This window comes from Crocodylus porosus, unplaced genomic scaffold (genome assembly GCF_001723895.1).
Source record: "Crocodylus porosus isolate Cpor-Errol unplaced genomic scaffold, CroPor_comp1, whole genome shotgun sequence".
NCBI lineage: Eukaryota > Metazoa > Chordata > Crocodylia > Crocodylidae > Crocodylus > Crocodylus porosus.
Genome location: NW_017728947.1, coordinates 61,575,812 through 61,592,258, shown reverse-complemented (window position 1 = coordinate 61,592,258; position 16,447 = coordinate 61,575,812).

The window sequence follows — 16,447 nt, the reverse complement described above, 5'->3', positions numbered from 1 at the left end:
GAAATACAAAATTTTATCAAGGCCATAAGGTGGATGAATCCACACATGGTTTGTGTTCACACACAACATATTTACCTTATGGTGAGTTATTAGCAACCCTGCTGCTGAGAGAGACTGTAGCACAACTGTCAGACCGATATGAGGTTCTAACATGCACAGAAAGATGTGACTATGGACCATTCCTAGTTTTGTACACTTTTAATCATTTTTCTACCACCCACATCCTTAAAGAATCCCCAAACACATAAAGCTATTTAGTACAGGAAGCACTACTCCCCAGCTGCCTATCCTCCTTTGCCAACCATGTCATTAATTTCTCAAGTATGCATAAGGGAAAGAGTCCTATTCAGTGCCCAGATGTCATATAGGCCAGGCAAACATGGAGCAGGAGGTGGGTGGTATGGGGCTGGATACGAAGTAGGGGAGGGGTGACTGAGGCTGACTGGTCTGTAGTTTTCTGGATCCTCCCTCTTGCCTTTTAAGAAGATGCTTTTCCAGTGGTCCCTGATCTCTCCTGATCATTGAAGTCTTTAAGATAATAGCCAGCAGCTCTGCAATCACATCAGGCAACTCCTTCAGCATCCTTGGGTGCATCTAGCCCTGTGGACTTGTACACTTCTGGCTTTTCTAAACAGTCCCTAACCTGTTCCTTTGCCACTGTTGCCTGCTTACCTTCTCCCCAAACTGTGTTGCTAGGTGCGGTAATCTGGTAGCAGACCTTGCTTGTGAAAACAGGTGAAAAAAGCATTGAGTATGGCCTTTTCTGAATCATCTGTGACTAGGTTGCCTCCCTCATTCAGTAAGGGACCCACACGTTCCCTGATCTTCCCCTTGTTGCTGACATACTTGCAGAAACCCTTCTTGTTCCCTTCACTTCCCTTGCTAGTGGCAACTCCAATTGAGCTTTGGTTTTTCTGATTTCAACCCTGCATGCCCAAGTAACGCTTTTATACTCCCTTCTCCAGTAGTCTGTCCAAGTTTCCACTTCTAGTAAGCTCCTTTTTTGTGTTTTAGCTCACTAAAGAGTTCCCTACTAAATCAAGTTAGTCTTCTGAAATACTAGCTTCCTGCACACTGGGATCATTCATTCCTGTGCCCTTAAGTAAGGATTCTTTAAAGTACAGCCAGCTCTCCTGGACTTCTTTCCTCTCAGACTAGCCTCCCAGGGGATCCTGCCCATTAGCTTCCTGAGTGAGTCAAAGTCTGCTTTTCTGAAGTGCAGGGTCCTTACACTGCTGCTCTCCTTCCTTCCTTCCTTCCCTCAGGATCCTGAACTCAATCATCTCATGTTTGCTGCTTCCCAAGTTGCCATACACTTCTACATTCCTTACCAATTCTTCTCTGTTTGTGAGCTGGTCGAGAAGAGCATGGCCCCTAGCTGACCTCTCCAACATTTGCATCATGACTCTCCAAAAACTTTCTGGATTGCCTGTACACTGCTGTACTGCCCTCTCTGCAGATGTCAGGACATAGGTGCAGAAGGTCAGGACTAATGGGCCTTTATTCAAATTACTTAGTTGCACTAAGAAGATCCTCTGCCCACTTTTAGGGATAAATTATATAACTTTAATTAAAGTATTTCTTAATAGAAGGTTATTTGCCAAGGTATTTGGTATTTGTCTACCTTTCTCTGTGCCGTAAGAGGACCTTTTAGTGGAGAAAACAAAAGAATAGATGTCCAAGTTGTGTGATAAATGCCTAACTGCACAAATAAATAAGTCCATTACCCTGGTCACTATGAGAGCACAGAATCCTTATACATAGTGAATTTACCCTGGGGAAAACAGGGAAAGAAAGGAAAAAATGTTTGCAGTATTTTCAACATTGCTGATGTTTAAAACCTAATGAGGGACATTTTGAGAATGTCAGGCTCCACTACTGAGTCACATTACAACTATTTCAAATGCTACAAACCTAGATAAAGAAGTTCGGCAGCTACTACTGAATCATTCTGATCATGTGTTTCCAGTAAGGGACTTGGAGCACCTACCCCTGAAACAGGAGCTCTAAGGTAAGAACATAAGGGACCTCTAGGAAACAGCCCAGGAATAGGCAGTTTGAAGAGAGAGTTTAGGTTTGTACTGTTATAATTAAAATTGTTGATTTGCCCAAGCAACAACAAAACAGCAAGTTTGATTTTTTTTTTTTTGGCATTCAAAGCAGTGTGTAAAATCCATACACAAAAATACCTGATACTCCAGCTGAAATGATTAAGCTGTTAAACATTTAGTGAACAATAGCGCAGTGTATCTATATAACTGTAATGCACATGCAAAAGTTTACAAACATTCTGGTTTTGCACTCTATGAATGACATTCTATTAAGTCCTGTCAGTTATAAAAAACATTTTAAAATACAGGACCTTAATACAACACTATACATTTTCTATACTAATTCTACATCTTATAGTTATATGTATTTATATTTGTTCAAAGCAAGTATAGATATGGGGTGTGGTAAATAACAAAGTCAACAAATCATCAATGTAGAGTGATCTGGGCTACCTGGCAAAACCGAATAATATACAATGTCTACCCAAACAAAGGTTATACATCTAGGAACCAAAGTCCTAACCCTGGAAAGCAGTAACTCTGAAAGAAACTCAGGAGCTGGACATGAGCTCCCACTGCTATGCTATGAATAAAAGGGTTAATGTGACAAATGAATAAATTATACTGATTTAAAAGGAATGGGGAACTTAACATGGTACAGGAGATGTGCAGTAATTATCTGTGCACCTAGTCTGACAGAGAAATAAAGAGGCAGCATACCAGTTCAGCTTCCACTTATTGCAGGATCAGAAAAGACACACAAAACATTTACTTTGAAACAGTTAATACCAATAAGTCTTCCTCTTCTAATTTAATATAATTTACTCATCTGTCCAGACTCTTAGATGTGTTAATAGAAAGAGTACATGGAGGTTATATTACCTCTGTGTTGGGCACCGGGCTGGAGTACTGTGCCAAGTTCTGGTGTTCACACTTCAGTGAAGATGAAGGAAAAATAGAAAGAATTCAGAAAAGAGTCTTAAGAATAACTGAAGAATTACAAATTTGCAGCATTCTAAAAGGCTTAGGGAGCTCAATCTTTTAAATTATCAAAGGCAGCAAGTTGATTGCACTCCGATACATACATAAGAAATAGAAATTTGATAACAGAAAACTTTCTATCCACAAAGTAAAGATGTAACAAAATACAATGGCTAAAAATTAAAGGGGGGAAGGGAAGAAACTCAGATTACAAAGAAAGTACTTTTTAAAACAGTGAGAATAATTATCTACTGGCAAAGTTTAGTAAGGTTTGTAGTGGATTCTCTAGAAATCTTTAAATCTCTGAATGTTCTTTTTAGAAGACATGCTTTAATTTCATCACAACTATTAGACTTAATGTGGTACTTAAGAGTATGGAAGACTTATGGTCAGACTAGATGGCACTGATTCCCTTTTCTGTTCTTAAAATCAGTGAAAGCAGGTATAACAGAATATCAAGTTAAATTGTGTTTTACCATCATGGAAGAGATGCAAGGGAATATTCAAGGGGAAAGCAATAGAATCAAGTCTATAAAATCTAAAACAGACTATCACTGATAGTGTTTAAAACATCAAAATACCTAATACAGCCATAATAAATGTAATTTTAAAACTAAAGTTACTTATATAGTACTACAGCAAGTTATATTTTTGCTTGTATAATCTTATCACCTTGCCATGAAAGACAAAAAGTATACTATAGCAATATAAAGTGGCAGTAGGCTACATTTTTAACTTACCCTTAGGGGCTACTTAACCTCTTGTTTTACTTTGTCCAGACCAAATCAATGGTAAGGATAACCAAGTGATGATATATATGTCATAACCACATAAAGGTCAATGAGGTTTAAACATATTGGGTTCTACTCATAAATATTTGACTAGTATGAGCATATTTTTCATCTCTAAACCCCAAGATTGGTGCTTTGGTGGGCAGCGCATTTTTCTCTGAATGTACATGTAAAATATACAGACCTATGAACTGACACCTGAGTTTAATTTCTCCAAATGTGTGGTTGAATGCCAATGTCAAATTTCAAGCGGTGGTAATAATTCTTCTTTTGTCTGCACATTGCAATATACAGGTAATTTAATAAATCAATGAGAATTGTACACAATACATCAATGCGAGTTGCACTATGTGCCTGCTTCTGATCTCATACTACTTTGATGCCAATGGAACTATTTTGGATTTCTACTGGTATATGAAAGTATGGGATCTGATCCTATCTATTTTATGTTGCAAGCAAAGTTGCCACTTTTGTGCAAGTATATGGGGTAGAAAGGTTAGAAACTAGTTTTATGCCAGTTGGTCAGGACATGGCACAGGTCAGTCTGTTTATGCTAAAGCAACTTACACTGCCACTTTTGACAGCTTAAAAGCTGCTGCACTTGGCATTACATGCACTTGAGCAATGATGCAAGGAGCACATTCTGAAACTTCCCTCTTGACAAGAGAAAAATCAATGTCAATCCACAAAGATGATTTTTCTCCATGCAACTAAAATGAAAATTGACTTGATGTGGAACTTAAGTCATTAATGGCTAGCACTCAAGGGAATTATATATTTTTATAAACCTTCATTTATTTAGTGCCTCCACTAATCCACCTGTTCCACTTTAGTGTATTTTGGTTCCTGAATGAAAAACAGTAAATCTGAACAACCAGTCCTACGATTCTGGTAAGAATATCATTATAGAACCCAAAATTATTTGTCTCTATTTAAAACAAATGCAGACTTTAAACAGCAAATTTATATAGCTAGGATTTGTTCAGGCTGTTGGATCAGAATGATTTTTTTTTTTAGTTGGTATGGCTTGAGTTAGATTTAAAAACAGGTCCCAGAGGAGGTTGACAAATGGATTAAAGTGGAACATAAATTCCTTATGTCACCCAGTCCCTTAAACCTTGATGTCAGTAACATGCCTAATCATTCCATTATTATAAATGTCAAATATGCTTTACATGTGTTAAAAAGGACTGTAAGAGTGAATAGGTATGAGAAGACAATCTCAAAATAAGCTGTTTGTACTGCTAATCATACACACATACATCAAAAATAGTTTTAAATTATAAGTTTTTGCATTTCATAATATATGCTAATATTTCTTTTTTTTTTTTTTACTTATCATTAATATATTGAATTCTAGGGGATGAATCTCTCACCATTTCAGTGTAAAAAAATAGACATTGCTTTGTCTTCCCATATTGTGCTACACATTTTGTCTCCACTTAGTACTACTGCTATTTCTCTCCCCACCATAGGAAATAACCTTTAGGTATTTGGTGCAAAACTCCAGAAGAAAAAATATCTGGAGGAGGACTACATACTGAATAGGTCGATGAAGTGATCCCATTTGGAAAAAATGGGAGGCAACAGTCATTCAGGGATGTAGAAACCTGAGTCTTACAAACAAGACATGGCAAGTAATTGATCTGCCCTACTTGCAACAGGTCAGGCTTCAAATGGTGTACTCTATCCATTTTTGGATGCCATACTTAAAGTCTGCCCTGGACAAAAATGCCTACAGAGAAATATCCAACATACAGATCATGGACTGGTACAAAGCAAGAAAGGGTGTCCCTTCATCCATGCTGAGGCAGTCCTTCCATCCTGGCTAGCCAGGATTCAACTATAGAGGGTATTGTAACTTCAACATGGAAGTTGCGTCCCTGAAGAATGAACAGGCAAGAGTCTGACATAAAGCGTCAGAAACATCTAAGAAACCAAGTAGTCCAGAATCAAATGGGAAGGCTTTACTGTCACCCAAGGGCAGTCCTTAACCAGCAAGATTAAGTCTCATCTGTGACTCATATGCTTCTGTGGGAAACAGGCCTGCCATAAATTCCAAAGTTGCTTCTATGAATTGAAGCTTGGCATCTGTGTGGTGATCTCCCCATGTGATGTGGAGGATTTTCTGGAGGCACCACTGGTGATAACTCTCCAAGCTCAAGATGATGATGGTAGTAGGTCACCCACATTTCACATTCGTAAAGGAGAGTGGGGATGTTGCTTGCACTGTAGACCTTGATCTGGGTGTCTTTTCCAGAGATCATAATGAATAAAGACATGTCAAAGCAATTTCTAAAAGGATGCACTTGTGCACCAGATCCTGTGTTGGATCTCCTCAGAACTGTTCACTCTGAGGGAGGTGGCTATCAAGTTAGGGGAGGTGCTTGACTACCTCCAGGGTCTTTCCTTGGTAATTTGGGGAAGGGGCTCACATTCATGGCCTGGGGCAGGTTGATAGAACACTTAAGTCATCTTGATGTTGAGAGAGAGTCCCAAAGTTCAGTACATTTCTCCAAATACATCCAGTATGGCCTGAAGATTTTCCTCAGTATGCACCAGGATGGTGCAATTGTCAGTGTATCAAAGTTCAAAAGTGGTTGTTTTGAGTACTTTGGTCTTTGACTGAAAATGTCCCAAATTGAAAAGCCCATTTGTTCAGTATTCTATGTCAATTCCAGAAGGAAAGTAGTCCATAATAAGAACCAAAATGACTCTCAACAAAAAAAATAAATAAATAAAAGTACCTTTCCATGGGGACTATTGAAAATCCTTGCAAACCTTCAGGTCTTGAATAGACTTGGTGTTGAGTCCTTTGCATTGCTTTTGGCTGTTTTTGGTGTTCTGGGGCAAACTGAATATTCATAATGGATCTGTTAAAACAGTGATCTGTCCAGCAGTCATATGTTCCTTACATGATTTGCATGATAGGGACATGCTCTAAGAATAACATAGTCAAGGAGATGCCAGTCTTTCAAGCAAGGGTGTCTCCATGTGTTCTTGTATTTGTCACTGTGAAAATGGTGTTCACTATGACAAGACCATGGCTCTCCACATCTGTACAGGAGAAGGATGCCATTGGAGTTGACTATCCCTACCTTCCTTCCCAGTGATGCCACTCCAGAGTTCTAGGTCACATCCGAATGGCCCTGAAGTCACTGAGAATGATCTTGTACTCCTTGTGAGCATTAGAATGTGGTCAGGCTGTCAATTGTTCTTTGACATCAGCATCAAGCAGTGGGGCATAAGCACTAATAATAGCAGTTCACTGGTTGTTGCTGAGCTCAAGGCGATTAGCTATAAGATGTTCATTAACACCCAGAGGGAGCTCCATAAGTTAACTGACGAGCTAATGCTGTGAACATATCTATCCTGGGCTGGTTTCCCCTTCCAGTAAGTATAGCCTCCCTCACTCAGTCATCTTGTCTCACTCAGGGATTCAGTGTCAATGTCATATCTCACTAGTTCCCTCGAGACAATGACAGTTCTTCTTTCTGGTCCTTTGTTCTCTTGGTTATCCATGAAGGTGTGAACATTCCATGTTACAAAAATCACTTGTCTTCTTATGATGTTTTTGACTACAGAGACAGTGACCCCATTAGACACAGCTGTCCATTCAGGAGTAGATAAGAGCCTAGGTTTGGGACACCTTTTCTAGCCCCTTCCCCATGTGGGGTCAACAGAGGGGACCCTGAATAGGATGGTTCAGTCACAGTAGCAGCTGCCAAATTGCAGCCCAGTCTCTACTAAGGTGTCAGATGACCATCAGGCTACCACTGCCTCCATGCAGTTTCATGGCTGAAGACTTCCAGATTCACTGGTCCTGTCTGTCCCCACTGGTTCATTGCTGCAGGGCTTTGGGAGGTTGGTACAGGAGTGCGTGTTGTTTCCTGTAGTAAAAACCTGAATGCGACTTTAACGTGAAGAAGCTGGTGCATGGAAACAGCAACAACACAATCTTGACAAGTTGGAGATCTGAGCCCAATGGCAAGGAGAACCCTAGATGGCAGGAGAGCTCCACCTTGCTGCAGACTTTTTTCATCTTTACAGCCACTGAGATCCTGACATTTTCTTCTTGATCTGTTGTTGAAGACTTCAGGCTGGACTGTGGTTTATCTGGAACCTCCCCTCAGGCCTGTGTGCCATGGGTGATCCTGCCAGGAGTGTGAGACTTCAGGTGACATAGCTCTGAGGACAACTGTGACACACAAGCCTCCCAGCACTACAAAGTCTCAGTTCACAGAGTGGTCTACGACTTATACCAGTGTACGTACATGCATATCTGCCTGGTCTATACCTTACTATGTAGGCACAATAACCACGTATGCCTATGCATCCACACAGCAGGGTTAATAGAATCACAAACTGTGTTTAAGGGCCAAAAATGTTACTTACATGGGTGGGTAAGTGCTATTCAGATGAAAAAAGGGAAAGAGAATTCCACCAAAGTGTATACCACTCTTTACATGGCATGAGAAAAGCTACACCAATTGGTAATTCTCAGGGAGAAAGTCTCCATTAAGTTTTGAAGCACATGCACACCCACAGAGAAGATGTGTATATAGACAATCACTGGAAGAAGGAGCAATTAAGGGAAAAGTTATGCTGAAATTCACTTACTGCGGCTGGCACAGAGCTCAGCAGAAGCAAAACATGATCATTAGTAGCAGGCTGTTAGGAAAACTGTGTTGCCAGCATGTAACAAACTTCTACAGAGATAATGCATATGAGGATTTTTAGAGGTATACGATTTGACCAAATCTTAGGTGAATTTGTCAGGAAAAAAATGAACCTCTTACCCTATACATCCCTCATGCTAAATTTCAAGTCCATGTTTCAAAGTATAGAGGTATCCTACTGTCTCAGCTTAAAGCCCGAAACCGTATTTGAACATGGACATAAACAATGTATCCTCAGCCTCATTTGCAGACACAGCTGAAACATTTTGCTGAAATTTTCCAAAAAAAATCCAGCCTGAGGAAGACACCTGGCACAGAAAATTTCAGACTGAATGGATAAAATTTGGCAATGCTATAATCAACTGAAAATAGAATCTTATAATGAAAAAGCAAAAAAGTAAAGCTGCCAGAAGTAATTATAAGAGAAAAATATTTATAGAAGTTCTGTCCAACACCTTGTCAAATATCTACAATCAAAAAAAAAAAATCACAATTGGCATGAGATAAAACCCTTTCTGGAAATGGACAAAATGGCTCATATCATAGTCTCAAGGCCAAACTCTTAGCTGCACATAGGGAAGGGAGAAAGGATAAAGAAGCGTACCCTTTGACTCCGTTAGCTACTCTGGACACAGTACAAGTCCAGATACCTGAAGGAAGATCTATCAACTTCCAAATAAAGGCCCATTAGTCTTATAAGGTAAGCATTGGCTCATTCCATCTTCAAAGAGGAGAAATGGCATAGCTGTTAATTAGAAGTCCTACTTTAAGCCCCCTACAACCTCCCTCCTACCACATAAGGTGGATACTCCAAGAGGTATGATTCAGATTTGAACAAAGCAGCCAGAAGTCAGCCATACGCAGAACACTTTAAACGGACGGTAGAATGAACGCATGATCAATCACATCTGACAAAGTGGACTTTTTTTTAACAATTATTTTTCAAAATTGTTATACAGTTGTATACTTGCTACATAAAAATGTAGGTACACACAGCCACAATGGTCTCAATCAAAGGAAAATGAAATCAACAACAGACTTTCTACTGATTCAGGATTTAAATCAGGCAATAAATACATAGCTAAAGTTTTTAATTAGCTGCACAAATGCACACATTCAAATAATTTGCTTATTTTAAAAGAAAACAAATAAATATTTAAAGGAAACAGATATATTTATTTGCCTCTCTTCTCTTAGTATAAAAAATTACCATGAAGAAAGACAGCAACTGCCTCTCTTGAGTTGATGCTCTTACATAGAATTGTTCTATTGGTATCACTGGTGTGATACCAAGCAAGCATGTAATACTTTTGAAAAAAATAGGTACTCTGACCAATTAGTGTTTGAATCAGTAAAATATTTAATGTTTAAAAATGATGTATAGCCTATTTGTTATAGAGTTTTTGCATATCTTTCTTTCCTTCCTTCCTTCCTCCCCTAATTTTTACACAAACTGAGCATATCACAGTGGCTTGTTCCATAACACAATTACTCTCACTTAATATATCACAACATAGGGATGTGAATTAAATGATGAATTGAGCGCACTCCTTGTTTACGAGGTAATAACTGTATCCTGTGGAGGTGTTTATTAGTCCAGTTACAGATACACTTATTAGAGAGTTAAGTGAAAGCACATACAACTTTTTACCATACTACTGGAACATCCAATGTGAATAACCACATTCCTGACATAGGCCAAAAATAAGACATTTTCTCTAACAGGAAAAGAAATTGAAATAGTCTGCAGCACTTTGTACAAACAGGTGTGTGAAAATAAAAGGATACTGTGGGCATTAGACACTAATAGTAATCATTCTATAGCAATGGTTGCAAATGAATTTCTAAGTTAAGCCTATTTTGTTCCCCACTCTTAACATTCATAAAAAAAAAAATCTAACAACCCTAAAAATAACAGACAATACATAATCATTTTTAAATAAAACTTGTAATTTGTTTTAACCACTTTGTGGGGGAAAACGAGAGAGCTTAATGAACAGGGAAAAGAGCCTACTTAAGCTCTAACGGCACCTACAGACATGCAGTGAGGCTGCTCCAACATGCAGCGCATTGGAGCAAACTTAATTAATCGAGTCTGCTTAACATAGTAATTACTGTGCTCCAGCAGACTCCAGTGTTATGTGCATCAGCACCCCATGCTGAAAATGGCAGTGGGAGCATTTTAACTAAAAATTGTTCAGTGAACTTTAAAGTGCCTCCACCACCACTTTTTAGCACAGTGACACTGATAAAATTGACATTCTGGGTTCTCTAATTAGAGTGGCCCTGAGAGCAGCTCAAATTAAAGCCACCTCCCTACCCCTACCCCCACAGCACGTCTATAAATGCCCTAATTTTAGGAATAAAGAATTGAAATGAGTCTTTCAAGCCACTGGGTCCCATCCCACATTTTCATAAGTAAACTTTTATCCAAGAGTCATAAAATATACATACAATTCTACTATGGATATACCGGAACCACCAGAAAGCACCGGATGTGAACCACCGGAAAGCACTGGACGTGAACAAACCCCAAACACCTTCTAATGTGCCACCACATGTAAAAAGCACTGGAGATAATATAAGTTCGGTTAATATAACCTTAGGGGATCCTGGGAAGACCACGGTATCTCATACCACAGAGGCTGCTCCCTCTCCCTCCCTCCACCCTGTTCTTCCAGTCTGACCTGGGGGGGTGGGAATCCTTCCTGACCCCAATTCTGGCTATTGGACTGACCTTGAGCAGAATACCAAGACACTTGAGGTCAAGATCTGAGAGATTTCTAAATTCTGACACGACACCTCTAACAAAGACAAATTAAAAAATAGAAGCCAATTTTAAATGAATGTGATAAAGATTAATGCATTTAATTTTGAATGATGATTTCAGCTTGGCATGCCAGCTCTGATAAGTTTAAACTAAGTGGTCGGTAACTGGGAAGCCTATCAATGAAAAAAAAATTGCAGTCTGGCTTCTGAAAAGCCTGGTAAAGATTTGCAAGGAGTTGCTGTCATGGAGTTCTTTGGGGAGAGGATTCTTGCTCAGAACCCCTGTGGCTTTGTATGGTCTTTGAGAGTACCCTCAGGAGCCAGACCAGGCATGCTGTCTAGTGAAGAAGCGAGAGAGAGGGAAGGGAAAGGCCCAGGTTCCTTCCTTGTCCAAGGATCCTGACCTTTCAGTCTGTTAGTCTTCCTGTTCTCCATGGCCTTGAATCAAAGAGCTAGCACCCAGTTCTGTTCCAGAGAGTATAACTTCACCTCCTGCTGGGGAGATTCAGTGCAGCCCCCAATCCCAAGATGCATAGCAGACAGTCTCTTCAGTAAAGGCATTCACTGGTGCTAAGGCCAGCCAGGCAGAGTTTCTCTGTCCCTTACAAAGGATTGCTCTGGGGCCCACTAAACCCCATCAACACGTGGCTGTTCGTAAACATCTTAGAATTGCTGAGGGCATGCTGAGGGCAATGAACAAACTGGAGAGAGTCCAGTGGATACAATGAAAATGGTTAGATAGCTGGAGCACATGACTTACGAGGAGAGACTAAAGGAACTGGGCTTAGTCTGGAGAACAGAAGATTGAGGGGGGATTTAATAACAGCCTTTAATAGCAGTGGGGATTTAATAGCAGTGGTTCCAGAGATGATGGAGCTACACTGTTCTGAGTGGTGGCAGATAACAGAACAAGGAGTAATGGTCTCAAGCTGCAGCAGGGGAAGTTTAAGTATTAGGAAAAACTGTCTCATGAGGAGGGCAATGAAGCACTGAAACAGGCTACTGAGAGAGGCGATAGAATCTCCATCCCTGGATGTTTTTAAGACCCAGGTAGATAAAGCCTTGGCTTGGATGATCTTGTTGGGGATGACTAGATGACTGCCCAAGGTCCCTTCTACTCCTAATTTTCTGATTTTATATCCCACTGTCCCCAATCCAGCCCACTCAGCCTGCATTCCCCCAAGATATTTAGCTGTTCCCTTGTCGTTCAAGCTCCACAAACCTCTTCACTTCTTTCTGTCCAAGAACTGACAGGCTGTTTCACCCCCAGGCTGCTCTCCTATTGTCATGTACATCTCTTCTGGGCATCTTGTCTTTGTTGACATGTCAGGAAAGCCATTCAAGACCATTGATATTAAAGGTCCATCTTGTCTCTCCTGCATGTTCTATACATAGCCAGTCTTGGCACCTTGACACTTAATCCATCATTCTCTTTAAACAGGCTACTGAGATAAACTGAGCCATGAAATATTATAACAATTGTGAGCACAATCAAAACAGAGATATCACAATAAAAGCCATGATCCATCACATGCCCTCAGGAATTCTTAGATGTTTGTGGACACCTATCTATAGGAGGGTTAGGTGGACCCCAAAGTAATCCTATTGGCAAAGAGGTTGCAAAAGACCTAATAATGCCTTAAGCACAAGTAGGGCTTTGCCAGATAATATGCATCATCTAAAAGACAAACAGAAAGCAAGGATCTCCTCCTGTGAGCCTCAAGAGTGCCACAGAAGGCAAGACAAGCTACTTCCCCTTCCATATCTACTGTTCCACACCTCCCTAAACAATTTGTTCTTCTTATTACTCTAGCCCAGGTGTGTCATCATCTGGCCTCCAGGGCCTGTTACCAGATTTGAATATGGAGCCCTTTGAAAATGCATATCACTGAAAGGCCATAAGCAAAGTCTGTGTTAACTCCTGGAGGCTCCCTGATGCAACTCATCCCATCCCAACTTGCCTAACCCAACTTGGTCTAACCCAGGTGTCAAACTAGTTGCACACCTTTGTTCTAGCCCTTAGAACCATCAGAAAGGATGTCTTCAACTACCCTCCTCCAAACACCCACATTTTGGGACTCCCTCTTCAACAAAAAATCTGTTTCTGCAGCCATGCATGAAACCACAATAAGGCAAAAACACCCTTCTTGGCCTTCATCCATTTAAAAAAAATAAACACTTGATCTCTTCAGCATTATGACCTTAGAACTATTTAAATAAAATAAGATTTCCCAGACAACACTTCTACTTACTTGAAGTCAAAGTTATTAACTACAATCATATACTCAAAGTTGCATCAGTTTTCTGGAAGCAAAGTTCTGGCTCTATAAAGCGAGTCTGGATTGTGATTTAGATCAACTAGGAAAGTTACCTGTTTCCAGTTTTCAATACAGAGATGTAAATACAAGACACCAAAGCCTGCGTTTTACATCCTAAATGAAGTTACGTGATGCAAAATAACAGGATCAGTATATTTTGTCGCTTATTTTCTTTTTTGCTTGCGTCTGTATGTGTGGTATTCTTTTCTTGCACTCAAACCAGTAAAAAGAAAAAAATGTAAAAATGCATGATTCTGATATATCTTACTCTATGGCCATCCTCCTCTTGCAGTGGAAAGGATTTGATCTATGCAAGAGAAAGGACACATTTATGCTTTTTAGCATAGTTATTCTGTTGAAAATTAGTTTCAAATATGCCCTTTTTGATGTCCCCACAAAATATCGCATACCATACAGTGAAGCCATTATTAAGACCCTGACCAGGCTGTTTTATTCTAACTTACTGAACCCAAATGATTTTATATTTCCAGTGACTGAGCACTGCCTTTGGTTTTGAGATTCTAGGGATCATTTGGATTCCAGATTCTCTTTCTAGCATCTATTTCTGAGAACTGAGACCCAGTGTCTATGCCAGGGGCAGGCAAAATACAGCCTATGGGCTGGATCCAGCCTGCCAGGCCCTTTCATCCAGCCCGCGGCCACCAACCAACAAATCATACCCCACTTAACCCTTCCATCCATGAGGGTGGGAGCAAGGTGCACACATACACACACCACCCCCAACATACCTTATTGCACCTTGCTCCCGCACTTATGGATGGAAGAGCCCAGCACAGTCAGCAACAGCTTCCAGACAACTCTGCTGCTGCCACTGCCCCGGTGGGGACCTGCTTGGCTTCCCCAGTGTCCTGCTTGCTCTAAACAGCAGGTAGGGAAGGGGCAGAGCAAGGTAGCACTGCAGCTGGGTAGGAGCAAGGAGCATGGGGCTGCTGCTGGCAGCAGCACAGAGCCCACACCCAGGGGGGTGGCGGGAGCACGGAGCTTGGGAGGGTAGGATGTGGGTGCGAGGGAGGGTAGGGACCCCCAGCACACTCCCCTACATGTTGCTCAGCCCCTGCTGCCAGCAGTAGCAGGTGGGAACATTTGTGTCCCATGCAGGCACTAGCACCCAACAGTGTACAGCTTTAGCTAGTGATGCATGTGGGGGCATGGAGCACAGCCTACACGTGGCCTGCCTTTATCACAGGGGCTCTGCACAGTGCACATGCAGCTCCCGTACTTGCATCACACCAGGGGAAGCCCTGCGCTGGAGCCAGCTGCCTTCCCTTCCCCACCACCTGCTGCACAAGTCCCGTGACTCTGCCAGAAGTGAAGGGGAAGCCCACCCCCTGCTTCCCCATGAAGTCCTGAGACAGGCGGGGAAGGCATCCAGTTGCTGTGTAGGTCTTCCACCTGTGCAATACAAGTTTGGGAGATGCATGCGCACTGCACAGAGCCCCCGCAATACGCTCCTTGCCCCCACAAACAGTGCTGGCCAGAACCGAGCACCGCCAGGCACCAGCACCTGCATGGGTCATGAGCGGTCCCGCCTGCTGTTGCTGCTGCTGGCAGCGGCAGCTGTGTGCCATGTGGGGGAGAGTGTGGAGGGTCCCCACCCTTCCTCACACCCCACAAACCTCATATACCCACACCCTGCCCCCTGCAACCTCTCCCACATACACTCCCCGACATACCCTACACCCCCCACACACATAGCCACATACCCTCACAAGCTCCCCACACACACACCCACATCCCACCATAAACATACACACCCCCAGTCACCCCCCCAATACATATTATACAAGAGTAAGACTTTACTTTTGAGTTATTATGCAATCCCTTCTATATACAGCATGCAAACACAAATAATGACAAATATTATTTGTAATAACATTAAAATATGTTATAATAGGTGTTTGACTTTTAGTGTATGATTTGGTTTTTTCTGGTTCCAACATGGCAACCCTCCCCTCCCAAAACGAGTATTTCCAGGAGACAAGGGGAGGGACTTCCAGTGGCAAAGTTAGGAAACAGAACTTCCAGTCCCAATATAGTGAACAGGGCAACTATAAAGGGGCAGGGCTACCCATGCAGTAGTTGACAGCTCACCAAAACTCATTAAGCAGCCCTTCAGCTGAAATAATTGCCCGCCCCTGGTCTATGCCCTGAGAATAGCATCAGGTCCCCACAGACCCCTCCAGTTGAACATAGTACCATTTTTCTATAGTTCCAACCTTGTGGACATTCTGGGTTGCAGTTTACCTCCTGGAGGATACAAAATAATTGAAGAAAAATACAGGCTTTGCAAAAGGGATTTCTAAATCAATCAGTTTCTATTTTAGTTAGCACAAGAAACAGACAAATATTTGAAAAAGAATACCCAATTACCAGTGGGGGCACATTTCTCACAAGAAAACCACTCTCCCTCCAATCTCTCCGTTCTAATCCTCAAAGGGAATTTACAAAACACTTTTCACAAATGAGCATATAAACTTCACTTCATCAACCTCTGGATATAAAAAAAATCATGGACTCAATATAGACACTGGATTTACAACACGCTCTAACCTGCTCGACATCTGACTCCCCAGGTACCTCTCCACTATTTACCTGTTACATTTATCCCCCTCACCCCTAGCCTCTCTCTCACCCACTGAGTCTTCAATTTACATCTTCACTGACTGCCTTTCATAGATTTCATAGACATTAGGGCTGGAAGGGACCTCGGGAGATCATTGAGTCCAGCCCCCTGCCCAAAGGGCAGGAAGTCAGCTGGGGTTATAGGATCCCAGCAAGATAAGCATTCAATTTACTCTTGAAGGTGTTCAATGTAGGTGCTTGAACCACCTCCGCTG